The sequence below is a fragment of the Triturus cristatus genome, chromosome 4_1 (assembly GCF_964204655.1).
Source record: "Triturus cristatus chromosome 4_1, aTriCri1.1, whole genome shotgun sequence".
In the NCBI taxonomy this organism is placed as follows: domain Eukaryota; kingdom Metazoa; phylum Chordata; class Amphibia; order Caudata; family Salamandridae; genus Triturus; species Triturus cristatus.
In genome coordinates this window covers 1,036,260,877-1,036,277,742 of record NC_140585.1, presented here as the reverse complement: position 1 = coordinate 1,036,277,742, position 16,866 = coordinate 1,036,260,877, and the positions used below count along the sequence as shown (strand labels likewise).

The 16,866-nt window shown below is 40.5% G+C and overlaps 1 protein-coding gene across 4 annotated transcripts in view; it reads right to left on the bottom strand.

Annotated features, from left to right (window-relative positions):
• The window catches only part of PLXNB2 (plexin B2), a 774,339-nt gene that overhangs the window by 552,725 nt on the left and 204,748 nt on the right, over nucleotides 1-16,866 (bottom strand). For 2 of the 4 annotated variants that reach the window (XM_085653975.1, XM_085653972.1), the window contains exon 3: nucleotides 11,007-11,114. The exons of the other annotated variants lie outside the window; for them this stretch is intronic. The gene's annotated coding sequence lies outside the window, so the exon portion shown is untranslated. The remainder of the gene's footprint in view (nucleotides 1-11,006; nucleotides 11,115-16,866) is intronic. 4 annotated transcript variants of the gene reach the window in all.

Here is a 16,866-nt window from a genome sequence, read left to right as displayed (position 1 = left end):
CCAGACATGCCATTAAAATGGATGAAAATAGTGGTCCAGGTAGAAGCTTTAGCAGGGACTGAAAGGCAGACTACCTTTGGGGTAACCGTGTTGGGGATTTATATTGGAATGGAGTATTGCTTAGGGTTCAAGACCTGACTGAAGAATTTGATATATCAAGAGGAAATTTTATAGTACACAGGGCATTGGTTGCAACAATGAGGAATTATTGGAGAAATAGAGATGATGAACCTGCCACGCACCAGGTGTGTCAACAGCTCTGTACAACAACACGGTGTGTACGAGTGGTTACATAACTATACCGTGCAAATATTCTTTCTCTTCTTGCAGAGTTAAATATAAATTAGGTAAGAGACTTGGGAGCTCCAAATCAATGATGTAGACTGGGATGGGGTATATCCTGCATAGAACATATCAAACACCTGGCAGGATTAACAGGTTCTATGCGACAGCTGCTGCAAAATGCACTAGATGTGGGAAGTTGGGGGGTAGAAATGTTCCAGATGGTATGGCCCGGTCCTTCATTAGCAGGGATCTGGAGGGAAGTAATAGATTATATTAACCCCTTCGCTGCGGCGGAAATTCCGCCGCAGCGCTGGGGGGTGCGGGGGGGGGGGGCAGCGCGGTGGCGCGGTGCTCATGACGGAGCCACTCCGTCATGAGCCACGGTTGGGCTGTGCTCATGACGGAGTGGTTCCGTCATGACTCCGCCCACGGCGCTAATCGCCCGCACAGGCGGGGAGTTAGCGCCGCGTGGGCGGCGCGGCCGCCAACGGCCGCAGCATGACGGAACCACTCCGTCATGAGCACACGGCAACCGTGGCTCATGACGGCGTGGTTCCGTCATGAGCACGGAACGAGTTAATGGAACAACCTTACAGGATATCCCTTGTACACCCTTGGTCTGCCTCCTAGGGGATACCCTTGCTCCAAAAATAGATTTACTGACTTGGGTTTGATTCTGGCAAAACAAGACTTGCACTGGAAATCAGCACATGGACCGCAAATTACTAGATGGCATTAGAAATGGTTAAATGGGAAAGTTTTGAGAGTGCTGTGCTTTGTGAGATAAAGAGAGGGCGAAGAAAAATTGGAAGGGTTTAAGTTTGGGAACACCTGGTGGATAGTCTGATGGCCAGAAGCAGCTACAAATTTGTCGAATCGCTCACAGAGTCCTTGAGGGTGAAAGAAGGGGAATTTAGTTTAATTCAGATATATTGGGTGATAATGGGTACTACTGCGATAGACTTATTCATGTTGAGTATTTTGGCACTTTATTTATGACTGCTTTACTTGATGAGGGGTAACTGAGATTGACGTTCGTTTTATTTTAGACGTTTTAGTGGACCTAATATATGTATGAAATGTACAGTCGTTTAAATATGTTTGAATGCCTGTGGATGCATGTCAGACGAGATATATGGAGTATCACTTTTAATCTACTATAGTTATCTGGGTATTTCTCCTTTTTAATCTTTTATAATTATCTGTGTACATCTCCTTTTTAATGCAAATCATTGTATATGTAGTGCACATCATTTATGATGTGTATTATATGCCTTGTTGCTACTGCACTAATGTCTATTTAATTAAACTAATAAAAATTTTAATAAAAAAAAGGCATCTCTGCTAAAAGTGTCCCATCCCAATCTGGTTACTTCAAAATCTCCACCCACATTACCTCCGCTCAGATTTCAGCTAGTCTTGCTCCATCGTCTTATCCAGTCATCATAAGGGAATACTACTTTTTATACAAACTCTTATTCTTGTTGCCCACTCCACAAGCTGTCAAAGGTTGCACAGCCCACATTGTCTAAGAGGTAGGTGGCTTTTACTATGAATCTCTTCTAGTAAATTCACCATTAGCACCCAGGATAAACTAGAGTCTTATTTTGAACGGCTTTCCTTACAAGGGCACCTTACCAGAAATCAACCAATCTTGCTGGCAAAGTTACCCTGATATGCCAAATGCGGACTGAACACTAACTGGCTTGTGACCAATAGTGAAAATGCTTGAAAACGAGATACAATCCTCCTTCCGGGGAGCACCCAGGCTATGTCACACACTAGAGAAAGTGGACAAACCAAATACATTCCAGAATATTCTCAAAACAAGTTCATACACTAAAACTTCAAAGTGAACCCTAACCTCTTGCCATCTACTTACAGGAAAACATCCGACTTCCCCATGCTCCATGCACTGTGGCCGTATTTCTACTCCTGATGGACTATAAACCCTCATTACACAAGAATAGCGTGCCAGCTCAGAAATGAACGTATACTTGAATTGAATTAGAAATGCTGTACACCTCAGAAGCAATTAATTATTCAACTTCAATCCAACATAAGCCTCAACTGCATACACAGTACCCCAGTACAATTCCTGATAATTTGCTTTACTCTGGAACTCTAGAAGCTAAATGAATATACTTTAATTTTGGATATTGCATTTGCCAAAAGCACATTTTTCCATAAGTGAAAATAAAATCCTTCAAGCATTCTCCAGCAATTATTCATTTGGCACACAACAGGTAGATTCAACAGACATACAGCCTGCCATGCTGTGTTTATGCTCAGAACAGAAAGCAGACCAACTAACATTTTCAACATGCACATCATCCTCCTGGGGGAAAACAAACATGATTAAGCTAGCTAGAAATAACATATGTCCAGGAGCTGTTAATAAAGGCACAGCATGATAATCTTTTGCCAAGTAGGACTTTAATTAGGTTGTGCCGGCTGCGATAGGCTTGTGTTTGAAATCCATGGTGGCGCTGCCGAGGACACGCCCCACGGATAGCCAGAACTAAGAAATAAAGCAACCCAGGGGTTCACTTGATAAATTAGCATTTCTAAAATGCATTTTCAGCAAAACACATTTTCTTATTTATCGATTGGGTATTTTATGGATCAATTCTGTATATTGTATAAAGCAGAAGCAAACCAGTTGATATACACAGCTGTCCACCTACAACCCTGAGGCCGGCAGCGTCAAGTCAATCAAAAATCATAACTCTTAACATCCCACATAACTCCCCCTCCACCCACCATTACGCCTTCAGAAAAGGGTAGAATCAGTGACCTACATCTTCGGTATGGTGGCCGGATATATGGACCTGAGTGAGCGAGGGCCATTCCTCAGCCCTTCCGGTGGGACTTAATCCAGCGGGCGTCTGCACCGAAGGGAGCAAGCGCAACAGCTTAAGATAAGTCTGGTAAGTCAATTCATAGAATTCAGTGGACAGGATGGTGATGAAAGGGGCCCACAGCTCGGGGTAAGTCATGTTTCGATTCCACAGTGAAGGATAGCTTTTCCATCCCCAAAATGTACCATAGTTTTCGTAACCAAGATGTGATGTTGGGGATCCTGTCGGAGTCCCAGGTGGAGTTGGACCTGATGATCTACCCCTAAAGCCAGGACAATCTGCCTCTCCCTCATCGAAAACAGAGGATATGTCACGGGGTTAGGGAGCCCCAGTATAGTGTATGCCAGGAACCTGGGATAGTTGTATTGAAGGCCCTATCCATGCCCTCTAGGATTCGTTCCCAGTAGCAGACCAGCTTCGGGCAATGCCATAGTAGGTACAATAAGGTGCCTGTCCCACCGCAGGCTCTCAAGCATTCCTACATGCGTCCCGGACACCACGCCTGGAGAGGTGTGGGAGTAAGGTACCAGTAGGAAACAATGTCATCTCTGTGTTCGCCATGTTGTGTGCAGTGTGGCGGGCCCGGTACTAGATGCAAAGGGGTATTTTAATTCTGACTATACCCATTTTGAAAACCATTTTTTTATTGAACTAAAATATTAGGAGAACCATGCTGGCACCAAACAATAGTAAACCCAAACAAAAACCTACTGTACAAATCTACCCAGTTATGAACCTCGTTCATCTCTTACCACAAAACGTGAAGGCTTTAAATGCAATCCCGCAAAGCAACTTTATACAAGATTTCCTGGGACAAAACCAAATGAACTAATTTTTTTTTCGGAAGTCTCAAAGGTACAATATTGTGTGAAGATACAGAAATCTGTTTTCTACCAAATGTTTGATGGTAATATTCATTGAAAATTTTAATTTTAAACATAATCTATTGGTACCTTAATTAGTACTCCACTGATATTAGTCTTTACAAAGAAGGGAACGAATTTAAATGTGAGAAATAAAGCTATGGCAAGAGAAATACGAAAGCTCTTTATGATGGACCAAGGTGTCTCAGAAAGGACTGGAATTTTGGGTCAACTTGCTGCTTAGATGAATAATTTTGTTCCATAATTAAGATCAACAGGTATTCAAAAAGAACGCAGTGTGTTAAACCATCTCCTCCAGAACAGATCTGGAAGCCATGATTTACTTTTCGAAACAACCAGACATTATGAAACTCTGAAAGTTGCTACATATATCACCATTTATAGTGCATGTTTATCTCCGCCTCTAGAAACTCTGACGAGAAATTAGTAAACCAGGTAAGAGGTGTCTTGGTGACCACTTTCTCCTTCCTGCCTCCTACGCCCCTCCTTCTCTCACTCTCAGCCTAAGAAACTACTCCTAGTGAATGAGCAGTTACCAAAGGCCAATATATTAAATATCACATGACCAGATCATTTCTAGCTTTGGATACTTAATACAGTTGGGCAATACTGCTAAGATTAATTGAATGAGATAACACCACCAGTGTTATACTATGCCTGTTCATTCTCCAAAGCAGACCTAAACAAATATTGCCTAGTGAGAAATCGTACCCTTCCTTTTTTAAAATGTAATTTATTGACAATTCGTGAAAAGCATCCAGTCTGGCTGGATAAATCATGGACAATATTACGTCATATCGGTATGTTATGCTTTAGTAAAAATCCCTGTTCATAATAGCAGTATCTTCAAGAAAGAAGCACTCCAGGTGCTTGGACAAGTACGTCATGATAGCATTCCTTCGACCCAGTATAAGATAAACAACCTTAGAATAGATTCTCATACAGCATAGGTCCCCTTTTATCGGTTCAGGCCCCATGCCTTCTGTATTCATAATTCAACCACAGTGTACTACAATTCACATTACTCGTACAGTAGTTTTCCCAGCCAATCACTAGCCATATTGGGTATCTACTCCCGCTCCACCTCCAGGTCTCCTGTGTCTACCCCTGCTAAGTATTCTTGATATGGAGTCCAGTAGTTTTTAGGGCAGCTCTGGAGTGGCAGGAGTATCTATATACATCTGATTGCGTATTGCAGTATACCTAATCCGAATGACAATCCTCCAGTGCCGGGATAGGGCCCCTAGCCCATCGCGTCACCATTCGACATTTGGCTAGTAGTAGACCAAAGGCTACCAGCTTCCTAACTGTCTTGCCTATTAACTTTCCATATTTAATAGAACCAGCATTGGGTCAATTTCTTTGGGACAGCCCGCCATTACTCCCAGCTCTATGAAGATCTTTTCCCAGAATTTGTGTATCCCCGTGCAATACAAAGCAGTATGTATAAACACGGCTTCTCGCTCCCGACATCATTGGCATTCAGCAAAGTTACACAATCCGTATCGGAACAGTTGCTCCGGTGTGTAATAAACACTGTTTATGAATTTGAATTGTATTAGCCGGCGTCTCTCATGGAGCGATAGCTCCTTTGTCCGAGAACAACTGTATCGCCATCCATTGTCGTCAATGTTCATACCTAAATCCCTCTGCCACTCCAATCGTGTTTTTAGCACCCCTGGTCTACGTGCATCTCGTCCATGAGCACAGTGCATCTTTATTAATTTAACTGGGGCGTTTGTCTGTATCAAAGCTAAAAGCGCAGGCATGTCTGGAGGGAGAAATCGCAGCTTCCTTTATGACATTTAAAAAAAAAAAAAAAAAAAAAAAAGCACTGCTGCTGCTAATCAGAGCATTAGCAAATGTTGGCAGATCCTACAGAGACAAAACACCATAAAAATGCCTAGGGAAACAAGCAAATCATCTCTACATATATGGATGCACTTTATATCTCCAGAGAAAGATATAAGTGTGACCGCATTTTAGGGTTAATAGATAGTCACTCCTCAGGATGAAAAATTATGAGACCTAGAATAGGACCTGCGTCTCCATCTCTTTTGCCCCTTAAAACAGTTCTGCACATTAAGTTTAATTATCTAGACTTAGCCTTTAATTTTTGCATTTATAGGCATCACTATTACTTCGTTAATAGTTAAAATGAGAAGACATGATTTATGTAATCAAGGGTGTATAGTACTGTTTAGTGCAGCAGAAGTATGCATTTTGGATTAATTCAGTAGAACACAGCAGTTCAGATATTTCAGGGCATTAATGCAGAGACAAAGGCGGGATGTGTGGAATGGACTATTTAAAGTGAAGCGAGCAGATAATCAGGAAATAAAAAACTGTAGAATAAAAATAACAAAAAAAGTCATACGCAGATATAAAATTCTGACTATTCTTTCATGGCCCAACAGTAGTTGTCAAAACCACACATTTACTCCTTGTGTCATTTTACAAAAGCACAATACGTCACTGCTATCATTGTCTGCGTATCTCAAAAAATACTTTAATAAAGCTATGCAGAATACAAGCATCATGCCATGCATTTAGAAACAGAAATCATGCTATAGGAAAGTTGGTTCATTTAAAGTGGGTTAACCATTTTTTTTTTATGTTGAAAGTTAACGCAACAGCCCAACGTTCAGCAATGTCCTTCGTAAATGGTTGCTAAGAGCTTACATATACAAGGGTTTCCCAGTAAAGGTACAAGGATGCCTCTGGCAATTTAAGATATGAAACAGTCTGAAGTTATCAGAAGGCTATATATAGGGTTAATCAGACCAGGTCACAATAAGAAATGAATTGTAGTTATGTGACAGTAGCTCCATGAACACAAAGAAGACTACAGCCCTCGCTCAATATCCAATATTTGGGGAAAGAATATAGTCACAGAAAATTACCTGACATTATTAGACTACAGATCAGCTAACATGTAACCAATGATCCACTGGATCTGTAGATTTAAATTAATGATCATTTATCACTACAACGCCATTGTTTGTGGATAGCACGCGTCGGTGAAAAATCATCAATTGCTAAGTGCAATCAGAAAGCCACCATTTGCATCAACGCAGACTTTAATATTGTTCTAACCTTAGACCGGACATGTGAAAGTAAATGTATAAAATACGAATTTGCAAGAATTGGAAGTGGTGGACTATTTAGACGATGCACAATCATAACTTTTACATACACCACTCAAAATAGAAGACAGAGACCACGAAGGTTATGAAAGTAAGTGCATTTGTTTTTTACCCTAGCTCTTTATCGTATTGTAGATATCTTTAAAACAAATATATGAACCTTAAAATACACTTCCCCCATGTCAGAGATCCGGAACACAATTTTGTACAAAGCTTTCATTTTCAAAATTATCTGAAATAAATACATTTTGCTGAGAGCATACTTTAACACCCACCACTCATTAAAAAAGAAAATAGCCAGGGAAATGTTTTAAATATCCATTATCCTTTAGATGGGAGAATGTTGACTTTTAGACCGAGACTTCACGGTCTCTGAAAGTAGAGCAGAGCCAGCTATTTAGACAGGAGGGTATAGTTAAGGAATTAATTGACCAGTTGCCAGGTGCTTTCCCTCTTCAATAGGGAGGAAGGTGGTTCATGTCTATATTCAAAGACAGCTATGACACAGAATACAATCATCCAGACACGATGCAGTGAGGTAACTGGCCTTCAGATGTATTTTAGAAGGTTAAATCAATGCAGTGATATCTTCCTAAGGCGCAAAGCTTTCAAGGTTTAAATTTCTCATTCATACATCTTTTTCATTTTGTTTCCATCTTTGCTTCCTTCTTTCTAGCTGTGTTTTTCCATTTTTATTTCCATCTTTATTTCATTCCATATTTGTTCTCGTTATCCACTTTCAATATTTTCTTATCTTCGCTTCCCTTAATTGCTTGCCTTATTTCCTTTACATACATTTGTTCCACATTTTTTCATCTTGCTTTGCTTTTGATTGAGGTCTCAGTTTGTACCTTATCTTCCTTTATTTTTGTATTTTTTTCTGTTCTTTTCAACCAGTCACCACCTTTCTTTCCTTTATTCTTCCTACAATTTTATTCCAGCATTGTTTCACTCCAGGATGCTCTCTTCTAGCTTCCTTCCCGCCTCAACTACATCCTTCTAGTCCATTTTCATTCCTATTTATTTATTCCTTTATTCTCCATCCCTATTTGAAATGTCTTTCCTGCTGCCATTCTTTTTTCTGCTGTTATCCTTTCTCCAGTTATCTCTCCATCCCTCCTTTTTGTGTTCCATTTGTTAATCCACTAAGATATATGTGCTTTTGTTTGGAGACCAGCGTCGGAGATCAAAGCAAAAAGAGCGAAAAACAACAACTGAAAAGATTTAGGCTATAGAGGACTGCCCAGTGGCACCCATCCCCTGCTTAAGCAGAATATGGGGAGTGATTAATAATGCCCCTGCTATGGTGTAGGATACATTCCAAGTCACCTCAGTTGGTTACGTTACATGCCATATGAAACATACCAAGATACTCCAATGCGTTAAGTCATCTGGAGAAGAAACCCCAATAGTTTAGGTAGCAGGTAACGTGGAACATTTTAAGACAGTTCAACAGGTTAGATGGGAACTGAAACAAGAACAGATGTCCCAATAGATCAGGCAGGAATGGGAACCCAACATACTGCCTTAGGTGGAACCTTTAATGCACCTGTGCAGCATCAGAAGACATACACGTAAAGGTTAGATTTGAAAACTATTTACATCACAAGTAAGCACAGGAACGTGTGAATCTACTCTGATCACCGTATGTCTTATATGTTCATGACATTAATCTGTGCCCATGCATAACACATTTATATTTCTTTTTGGAATACTTTAAACAGCGAAGCAAAAACAGGGATCCACACAAATAAGTCTAGCTATCCTCCAATGAACAACATTCACAGACCCACGGAAACCATCTCAAATTAAAATAGGATCATGTTTACACAGGATCCTCCGGACTTATATTGTCCCAGTAAAAACAGTGCTTTTAATGTCTAAATTGACAGATCAGAGAAACTTATTTTGGCCAATATTCACTGAACAAATCATTACACTCAAAATAATTCTCATCTCTGTGCCCAAACTAATGGAAAGTTCCCGATTGCTACCGGTGTCTAGTGGGCTTGTTTACAGAAAACAACTAAGCAGCTCTTGCCTATTCTCATTAGTAACATGGCAGCAAGAGAGTGAATTTCAGCATTGTCTGGGCACAAACAACGCAGTCCCCTGGCACTGCACAAAGAAGCATGGGTACAGACAACAGTAGGAGCTGCCAGAACCAATTAGCAAATTTCAGAGATCAACCTCTAGCTACTCTCAGGTGATAATCGCATACAAGAAGTGTTACCAAGAGAAAACGCGAGGTAGAGCCTGGAGATGCAGCAACAGCAGCCAAAACTCAAAACCAGACGCACGGAAAGGCGCCACTCACTTAAATCTCGTGCTTAAATATGATCTAGAATCTTTTTCATGAAGAATACTCAACAACCAAAATATTGATTAGCAAGCATGTAGTGTACATGGGTGAACTATAGCCAGTTCCACGTTCACCCCTACACTGTTCAATCAGTGAAGTAAATTAGGATATTGTGACTGCACCTTAGCTGCACTAAGTTCAAGGAGACTAATTCTGAAGCGTTCCAAAGGGGATTAGCAAAACAAAAAAAAAAAAAAACACAAACTACTATTTGGATCCGAAATGCATTCTGGCAAAAAAGTTGCCTCACTCCCAAGACAGGACCTCAAAGCGCTTAATGCCAAGTTACCCCAAACTCCCTTTATCATGTAACGCTTAACTTAAGGGGTTGCATTTATGGACACTCAGAACAAACAAAAAAAGACAGACTAACCCCTCTAAAAATTAAAGCAGGCAAGGAAATGTGTTCCATATTTCATTTCCCAAAAGGTGCCAATGAAGCATTTTTTCCACTGTCAAAATGTTTGAAAACTGTTTCTTCCACATACTCCAGTATAAACTAACTATGCAAAACGAGACACCCCCACCCTCTTTCAAATATTTGGCCTACCCTTCAACATAGCATGACAGGTAAGGTAAGGTGAGATACTATGAGACAAAAAGGGACAAATGTGGCTCAGTTACTAATTCAACACACAACCACATCACTCATGGTGGTATAATGAACAATGCGCTTAATAGGTCAGGCAGCCCAACATCCAAGCCTCAATTCTGTTCTGCTGCCTCTTTAGTCAGCCTGGTAAATAATGACATTTGTAAACATGTGTATTAATAACAAACACCATCACTGGGTGAATTAAAATTTGCCAGACATTAGAGGAGATCTTTCGCACAGGTTTAGCAATTGTTAACTCATCGTGTTGACAGACTTATAGCGACACTGAAGCGCTGCTGCAATGTGACGGTGTCATTGAAATACATTAGACTGTATGGATATTTCCAGAGGGTCATGTGTCACAAAATGGTTGAAACATCCAAAGTTGTGCCAGTGAAGATCAGGTTCTCTGGTTTAAAAATACCCAATCAGTAAGGTGCTATACTTAATCAGAACCTTGATAGTGCAATGGCGGTAACACATATCTAAGTGTGTGTCCTTATGAAATTAGTTTTAAAATCTTATACAACTTTGTTCAAATTTACAAGTGGAAAGCATGAAATGATGAAACTAAATCCTAAGTAAAGAGCATCAAACACATGCACACTTGAACAGGAATTCTAAAAAAAAAATTGAGTGACTAAACCATTAAAAACAAATAACTAAATATTACAGGATACGGTGATAATTATAAGGAAATACAATGTAAGTAATTGGTATCAGCCTGGATGTTCACGACTAAATTGCAATCTACAAACTGATTCAGTAAATCTGGAAAACGTAATTATTGCTAAACCACAAAGTCAAAGTACAAGGAAAATAACCCTGATTGCAAGGTATATGTGGAAGGCTTCAAAAATAAACAAATTTTACCTGTAGGTTGGCCAGGGCTCCACCAGAAGTCAAAGAGGGAAGGTGGCAGCTTGGAAAAACTGATCTGAGCTTGGAGTTCTTCGAATCAGTTTATCAGGACACTAATTCCTGCAAGTAAGCATTGTCAGAATATAGACACTCATGTAGACAGGAAAGTGTTCCAAAGAAGAAAAACTAATTAGAACTAGAGTTGCAACAAAATACCTACTTCAGCATAGCCAGCCCCAGCCAATTTATCTTGCAAAAAGTAGTGCTCACCCAAACAAAATCAAAGATCTAAGTACAGACTTCCAACAATTATGCCATGGAAGAGTTTATTTGCAAAGAAATGTCTTGATCACTCCCTCATTCTTTAAGCTTTAACATAAATGTTTATAGGGCTGAATTTCTACCTCGTTCTTTACGGCTTTGAGTAATTATTTCTCCTTTCTATTGTTTGGTGACCGATCACTTTGTGTTCCTTCTCAAAAATTGTTACATACTGACACAGGATACACTCTCCTTATATCCTGGTAATAAAATGAAGAATAATGCCAGATTCGTCAGCATCTAACTTTAAATCAAGCCCCTCACCCCTTGACTTAACATGGTGTTCCATATTTGGAGCATTACCACAAACATCCATTTCAAGTATGCGCTAAACATACACATTTAGAGTAGGTTTGGTGTATGACCTTCAAATCAAGAATATCTGTACTAATGGCAATCTTCTCCGAAGGCACTCAAAAGTATGTTAAAAGAACCCTGGCATTTACAATAAGGAGGTTGCCTGATTAAAATCAGGAAAATTGAAAAACTGATGTTAGCACCCTATACTAAAAGGAGTTGCTGTTTTTTTTGTAACCTGGTGGGTTTTGGGTATGTGATCAGCAATGCAGAAGTGCAATAAGAATGTCTTAATACTGCGGTATGTCACACTGTTAAGCTTCATGGGGCTGGCTCTCAAAGGTTTTCATTTAAAATGTGTAAACTACACTATGTCCTACTAATGAAGGATTCGGTTCTATTCAAATGGTGTTAATAACCTGAAGTTACATTTGTACAGGTTTCGTTTTTTACTTATTTGCCACTTGTATACATTCTATTGTCACTCATGGTAATACCTTATGCAGCAGTCTACATGCATGTATATCATTTCCACTCATTAACGAAGTCAAATCTCCAAACCCCTACCTGCAATAATATGCTCAATGAACGCATCCCACATGTGATTGGTTAGAAAACAAATTAGTATATACTTTATTTTCACAGTATATTTTCCCATGTGGGAAAAGATGTATAAACCAGTAATACACCTTCCAACACACATATTCTAACACATTGGCAAAGTCAATAAGTCTGCGACTGGCTGCTAGGCTTTTGGATTTGTCGATGCTTGTTTTGTCAGTTTTTGTAAAAAACCTTATTGGAGGAGCTACTTGGCTCTTGACAATATAAAACAAGCATTGGCATAGCCAATAGGTCTCGCCTTTGGGACCTTATAAGTGTTTAGCAATGCAACAGTTGCATAACTAAATACTTATAAGGTCACAAAAGCGAGACCTATTGGCTATGCCAAGCGGCCGTGCGGCTGCTAAAGTGAGCGCGATCAAACATCAAAGCGGCGGCCCCGAAAGTGAAAGTAATCTCGGTCAAGCGAGGTGCGCGCGCCCGCGCACATGCACTGTAGCTCTAGGCTGGCCTGGTAGCACTTTTTGGAGCCCTCTCAATAAGTCTCGCCAGACCAGCGCATGCGCTGGGTCAGGTGAGACCTAAAAAGATTATATTGGCTAAAAGCAAAAAAAAATGTTTTGTTCTCAAATAGCACACATTGCCATAGTAGCACCTGGCATGTAAGGAACCTACTTTGTGTGTGGATGCACTCTTTGTGATACAGCATAAAAACGTCACGCGCAGTGAAAAGAGCCAATTGTTGTAATGGGCAGACCCAGTGACCACATGCTGTAGTGGGCAGAAGAAACATGTGAATGACAACAGAATAATGAATTGAGAAGGCTGGCTCAAAGCCCCCAAAGATAAGCATATTATGTATAGAATTTTAGATAAATCACAAGTTCTTAGCTAACGGCAGATATAAACACTGTGCTGTACACACTGGAGAGCATACCCACTTTTTGCACCACCAAAAGAGGATTCATTTTTGGCCAAGTAGAGTTTCCAAACTTTCTGAATACATGAAAGCATACTCCTTTGCAAGTGTTCATCTAGTTTGAATCCAACACAAGTGGTCAATCCAAAAACACAAGTGCCCACCTGTGTAAATGGTACATCTGCATAACATGTGTACAATGCACACAGTACGTACACATAGGATGCAGTGAGGCACATACAATGTACCTTTGTGAATCATACATACATTGCCAGATCGCTATGGAAAAAGATTTTTGAAATGTCTCATGTGTTGGAGACATCTCACAACTTTATAGATATATAAACAATGTTAGTAGGAGCTAACTTTTTTTCTAACCTTACTGAATACAAAAGCAAGAACCACAAGTCTTCTGAACGTGGAAATATCTATTGAAAATGTGACCTAAAATTCTAATAGCCACCTGATAAAAAAAATATCTAGTGGAAAAATGGAGATTTTTTTACAGCCTTGTGAGCAGAAGGTCTGGATTTTATTAATGACACGGAGGCTAAGATTATCCAAATGTCCTTTTATTGCCTGCAGCAGTAACAATAGGAAGAATTTATAACTTTTAAAACCTTTCAGTAAATATTATAGTCTATCAACATGCAGCCATCTTCCTTCTTTCATTGCTGCAAACAAGATTAATCCAAAACACAGAACTAAACTAAGGCAAATGCTCCCCAAAGGTTATTCCAAATATTTTCCCAACTCTACTTATTCTGAACGAAAATACAAATAACATGTCTTTGCTCCAGCTGGGTGGGTATTTATGCAGTGGGATAATCCTAGCCTCCCTGTCATTAATAAAATCCAGATTTTTTGCCCAATAGATTTTATGTCAGGACACAAAAGCTAACATTAAGCAAGTTGACAGTGCTGTTAACACAATATCAATTTGCAAGAGGTCTAAAATAGCAACTTTTAAACATTCCTTGGACCAATCGGCAGCTCTTCGGTATTGCAAGCGACCCCCACCCCCAAGACAAAAACATTTGATACTGACTAAGGGTGCCGTAAGGGAATGCACCCAAATCTAGACACATTCACACTCGCTCATCACGTTTCACCCATCTTGCAAAGGTTGGGGGGGGGGGGGGGGGGTTAGGGGGCACACACACACACAGACAACCCAATGAGGCCATCTGTGTGAAATCAACAATTGCGCAACACCCTTCCTCAAACCTTCTGTTCTTTTCCCATACTTTTCCAGACACTTAACCATGCAAAGCCTTTGAGTCACCACAAAGTAAGGATAGAAAATAGTGGTAGACAAGGCCTTTGTTCTACTGTTAATATAAAAACAAACTCCCTCAGGCTGAAAGGACTCGCTTGTAACATCCAGAGCCCTTACATCGGAAGTCTGCCTAAATGACACTAGACATTGTAAAGCTGCCAGTTTGTAAGAAATGTTATAACAGTAGAGTTCTCGCCCCAATTCGCTAAAACCTGTAAAACATCCCTAACATCCCACAAAGAAGTGTAATTTGCTGTAGGTGGGTTCAGAACTCGCATGCTACGCATGATTTTCCTGGTCAGTAAGTTCTGGCCAACAGATATGCCATCTACCAAACAGTGTCCGGCTGCTACAGCTGACCTATAGACATTCATTGTTCTGTAGGACAAACCTGAACCAAACAACTCTGTCAGATAGTTAATCACATACACTAAATCAGTTGAAATTGGATCGTAATTCCGTTGGAACACACCAACAAACCCATTTGTTCCAAGCCAGTCGATATGCTTTCCTTGTTCCAGATGCCCACGACTGATATGGAAAGCAACTGCCGAAAGCCCTGGGATTTCCCCACTGTCTCCTGAAATCCTCCAAGCCATCAGAGCGAGTAGAACCTGTTCCACTAGTGTGTGTAATTCTCCCCCAGCTCCAAGAGTGACATCCTTGAAAGTCGGCACCAGGACAGGAAAGTCTGTTGCCATTTCCAACATGATTATAAACCAAGCCTGTGACCTCCACAGTGGGGTTATCACCACTGCGGTTTCCCTGCATTTGCATGTTTGCAGGACTCCTGGCAGCATGGCAAATGGAGGGAAAGCATAGAGTGCTAAACCCCTCAAAATCCTGCAGAAAAGCATCTACTCCCCAAGCCTTTATGCCTGGCTCCAGCTGAAGAATCTCAACTGCATGTTCAACCGGTCCTCTAAGAGGTCAACTCTGAAGGGACGCCATCTCTCCTGAATATTAAGGAACACCTTCCTCTTCAGACCTTGAAATTGAGAGAAAACCAGTCCCCCACACTATTACTTCACCCAGGAATATATTCTGCCACAACAGAAATTCCTTTGCTCAAACAGTAGCGCCAAAAGTCTCTTGCTAAATCTGCAAAACCCATGGAATCGAGTACACCCCTCCTGCTGATGTACCTCACTGCTGACACATTGTCCATAAAAAGCATTACACAGCATCTCACCATTCCCAGGTAAAGCAGCGTACCACAAATGAACCTCAGGGATGTGGAAATCCAATAGCCCTACGCCCAGAACATATTGTTTGGTGTCAAGGGCAACAGGTTTTCATGTGTATTTTGTCCTCGGGACAAGTAGGCCCAACCCCCTACAGCACTAACCCTTTGGCTGCCAGTTTGCAGTACCACATTAGGGACCAGGGAGGGACACTGTCTGTGGTTAAGGTAATATTTTTGTCCATATGTTAATGCTGTTCAAACTCCTATTTATGGTTCATTAATTGAAAGCCTTTATTATTAGTGTGAGCTCTCTTAGTAAATGTTGTAAGCTCGGCCTGCACTACTGACAGTGGTTCCAGTATAAAAATGTGTACACAACTTGTCAAAGTTTGAGGCTATGTATAATGTTCCCAAAATTCGCTCTGATTTAATGCAAATATTTGCAGAAGCTTGCAAGCAAGACTGATGATTCTTTGCTTTCAAAATAAAATGTTCATAAAAAACATGAAAGCAGGAAAAAAAACATTTAGCCAAACTACTGTAAAATTTCAGGTACCATTTCTTTGCAGCATCATTAAGTAATGTGTTGATGCATGCTAGCATTTCCAAAAAATATTGATAATGAAAAATCTGTAACCAGTTTCAATAAGATTATGGGAAACAAAAACAAACAAGCATTAGCAAAACCAATAGGTCTGAAATTGGTGATCGGCTTTTTGGTTTTATCAATGTGTGACATGGTTTTTGTAAAACCTCATTGGTGTGGGAGCTGCCGAGCCCTCAGCATTATAACAAACTTGGCAAAAGCAAACATTGTTTTGGGTCTCAATAAGCACGCACTGCCACAGTAGGTACTGGCACTGAACAAAACTACTTTGTGTGTCGATATGCTCCTTATGAAAGAGCAGAATGCGGTCACTTAGAGTGAAGCCAGCCGATAGAGAGAGAGAGAGGGACAGAATTTTAATAAAACACAAAAGGTCATGATCAAGGCCAGAACAAATTAGGGGCACAGTTATCAAAGAAACTCTCAAAAGTGCACCCATGGTATATGTCCTTGCATTAAGTGCAGCTGTGCGGCTTTCGTGAATCCCCAAGATTTTACAGAAGTAGGACAAGAAATAGTACTAGAAAATATTTGTGAACTACATTTTAGCATGAGTTAATATGCAGGTGTAGATTTGCTCATGCGAAAATCTGAGCATTTGCAAGTTCACCTACCTTTTAACCACTTTCTCCCCCCTCCCCCCCCCCCCCCCCCCCCAAGTCTGGAAGAAGATTTAGGTCTGCCCTTGCCAGGAGTAAA